We start from the raw sequence: 4,016 nt of genomic DNA on the forward strand, positions 1-4,016 counted from the left end.
AATTCTATGATTACAGGATGACTGAAGAGCGCTCCGTGGTTGAGCAAGCTCATGAGATACAGTCATTTTCTAGAGAACTTGAGCACTTCAAGTGTATGCTACCGGACAAGTTTATTGCCGGAGGTATCATCTCTAAGCTTCCTCCCACGTGGTGGAACTTTGCTACCTTACTGAAGCACAAGAGGCAGGAGTTTTCCGTTCCGGATCTCATTGGTACTCTTGATGTGGAAGAAAAGGCGAGAGCAAAGGACAACCGTGCTCGAGGTATTGAGGGAGGTTCTAGTGCCAATCTGGTACAGAAGAAAAACTTCCAGTCCCACAAGTTCAAGAACAAGGGCAAGTTTGATGGTAAAGCAAAGTTTGATGGGAAGAACAAGGCTATACAGCACACGAACTTCAAGAAGAAGAATGACAAGAAGAAAGGTGTTTGTCATGTGTGTGGAGATCCTGATCATTGGGCTCCTAGTTGCCCTAATCGCTATGACAAGCGTCATCTTGGGAAAGGTGGCAAGACCGCTAATGTGGTCATTGGAGACACTGACATGAAGAATGCTGGGTATGGTATATTTCCCACTATTCTTTCAGTATGTCATTCTCCTGATTGGTTAATTGACATGGGTGCTAATGTGCATGTATGCGGTGATATTTCCATGTTTTCGTCTTATCAGACCACAGGGACTTCCACCGTGCTGATGGGCAACGGTTCAAGTGCTTATGTTCGTGGTGTTGGCACGGTCGATCTGAAGTTTACTTCAGGGAAGATCGTGCGGCTGAAGAACGTGAATTATGTCCCCTCCGTCAATAAAAATCTTGTTAGCGGATCTCTTCTGTGTAGAGATGGCTACAAGCTTGTCTTTGAGTTGAATAAATTTGTAATATCCAAGTATGGAACCTTTGTTGGTAAAGGCTATGAGTCAGGAGGCCTATTTCGTTTATCCTTATCAGACGTTTGCAATAAAGTTGTTAATCATGTTTGGAACAATAGTGAATCAAATGTGTGGCATTCATGTCTCTGTCATCTTAACTTTGGTTGCATGTCGTGACTGGTGAAGTTAAACTTAATCCCTAGTTTCACCAATGTCAAGGGATCTAAGTGTCAAGTGTGTGTGCAAGCTAAGCAACCTCGTAAGTCTCATGTGACTGCGGAAACGAGAAATTTTGCACCACTAGAGCTCATACATTTAGATCTATGTGAAATGAATGGTGTTTTAACAAAAGGTGGAAAGAAGTATTTTATGACATTAATTGATGACTCCACTAGATATTGTCATGTGTATCTTCTGAAATCTAAGGATGAGGCTTTGAACTATTTCAAGATCTATAAAGCTGAAGCGGAAAACCAACTTGATCGAAATATCAAGAGGCTTAGGTCTGATCGTGGTGGAGAGTATTTCTCAAATGAATTTGATTCCTTTTGTGCGGAACATGGTATAATCCATGAGAGGACACCTCCCTATTCACCTCAATCAAATGGGGTAGCCGAAAGAAAGAACCATACTCTAACTGATTTGGTCGATGCCATGTTAGACACATCGGGTCTCTCCAAGGCATGGTGGGGGGAGGCGATATTGACGGCATGTCATGTCCTAAACCGAGTTCCCACAAAGAACAAAGAGATAACTCCATTCGAGGAATGGGAGAAGAAAATGTTAAAGCTCTCTTATCTATGAACATGGGGTTGTTTGTTGAAAGTCAATGTGCCAATTCCAAAGAAGAGTAAGCTTGGACCAAAGACTGTGGATTGTGTTTTCTTGGGATATGCTTTTCATAGCATTGGTTATAGATCTTTGGTTGTAAAATCTGAGGTACCTGACATGCATGTCGCTACGATCATGGAGTCGAATGATGCGACGTTCTTTGAAGATATCTTTCCCATGAAGGATATGGCTACCTCATCTAATCAGGAGATGCCTAGTTCATCGACTCAAGAACCAGTTACAACTATTGAACCTGCCATTTCGATGGAACACTTTGAAAATCCTGCGAAGGAGAACAATGAGGTTCCTACTAGGAGCAAGAGACAGAGGACTGCAGAGTCTTTTGGTGATGATTTTCTTGTGTATCCCATAGATGACACTCCCAGTTCTATTTCAGAGGCCTATGCATCTAAGGATGCTGACTAGTGGAAGGAAGCGGTCCGTAGTGAGATGGATTCCATATTGGCAAATGAAACTTGGGAGATAACTGATCGTCCTTATGGGTGCAAACCTATATGATGCAAATGGGTATTCAAGAAGAAGCTTAGGCCTGATGGTACTATTGAGAAGTACAAGGCTCGGCTCGTGGCTAAGGGTTATACCCAAAAGGAAGGTGAAGACTTCTTTGATACTTACTCACCTGTGACGCGACTGACCACTATCCGAGTACTACTTTCACTAGCTGCCTCACATGGCCTTCTCGTTCATCAAATCGATGTTAAGACTGCTTTCCTAAATGGAGAGTTGGAAGAGGAAATTTATATGGACCAACCAGATGGGTTTGTAGTAGATGGTCAGGAAGGAAAAGTGTGCAACTTGTGTAAGTGCATCTAGTGCCCCTTAGTGATTTTGGTGTATTGAAGACTTATAGGTTAAGGGACTGATGCGTTTGTGAGTGTACACATGACTATAAGTCTATGAGGAGTTTGATATTTACAGAGAAAGTCGACCCCTAAAAATGAAGTTCTTCAACTGAAGACTTTGGATTTCTGAAGACTTTCTGAAGACTTTGAAAGTGAATAAATTGGTGTGACCTTGAAGACTTGGCAATCAATTCTAGGAACATGAAGCGTGAAGACTTTTGTTTTTGTAGTTTCATTTTCTCTTTCTTGAGTCATAGGAAACACCGTACTGTTAAAGGGGGTCGAGGAAATACTAAGGAAAAATTTCCATGTGATGCTCAACTCAAAATCCTACACCTACCAATCCCTTCGAGTGAAGCCATTGGAAATCTCATACAGTTCATTCATATTCTTTAGTGACAGAGACGAAGTTCTTCTGGTCTCTGAGGAATTTGTTCTGACCGAGGAGTTAGGAATTCACCAGTGTGAATTGCCTACACAGTGAGGATCATGATAGCCCTGAGGATTTTGATAGTCAAAATTTCGACCGTTGCTGTGCTATGCGCCAGCGGTTCCAAAAATATCTACCCACCTAACGGTCATATCAGACAAGGGCATTTATGTCTTATCATGTCGGGTTGCTCCCTAGGCTATAAATAGCCGCCCCCTTCAACCACTAGCTGGTTGGCTGCTCCGAGAGAAACTGACACTTGTCAATTGAGAGCATCCCATCCTCCGAGGACTTTGAGCGAAAATCATCAAGTGAGGAAAACCCAAAACCCAACACCTACAAACCCAAAGTGATTGAGCATCACTGAAGAGATTGATCCCGCGTGGATCCGACGCTTGTTTCCTTTGAAGACTGTGCTTCTTCCAGACGGTTAGGCGTCATGGTCTAGAGCATCCAAGAGGAATTGTGGATCGCCGAGTGACCGAGTTTGTGAAGGTTCGGAAGTCACCTGAAGACTTACCTGTGAAGACTTACCACTACTGTGTGGCGAGGTCTGTGTGACCTTAGCTCAAGGAGAATACGGTGAGGACTGTGTGTCCGGGACTGGGTGTCCTCGAGTTTAAATACTCAGCCGCTCCAACTAGATGTACAACTGAGACAACAGTTGGAACTGGTCTACCAAATCATTGTCTTCACCGAGCTTACTGGTTCTATTTCCTCAACTCTTTTTCATTTCCTCATGTCTGTTGTTGTGTGCCTGTTCATATCTGTTTGAAGATTTTGACTGAAGACTTTCTCAGTTTCCTCAGATCAATTTCTTCAGTCTGTTCGTCTTCTTTCTTGTGCTATCTTGTGTTTACGCTTTATGTACTCTGTGCTTGTCTTCATTTCATCATGATGACTATGCTTGTGTTCTGTTATGTTTACTTATGAGTACTTATTCACCTGCTAGTAGTTCTTCATTTAGGAATTTCCTCACCAGCAAATTTCCCAGTGAAGAATTCATAAAAATCGCCTATTCACCCC

Source organism: Triticum dicoccoides, chromosome 2B (genome assembly GCF_002162155.2).
Source record: "Triticum dicoccoides isolate Atlit2015 ecotype Zavitan chromosome 2B, WEW_v2.0, whole genome shotgun sequence".
Taxonomy (NCBI): domain Eukaryota; kingdom Viridiplantae; phylum Streptophyta; class Magnoliopsida; order Poales; family Poaceae; genus Triticum; species Triticum dicoccoides.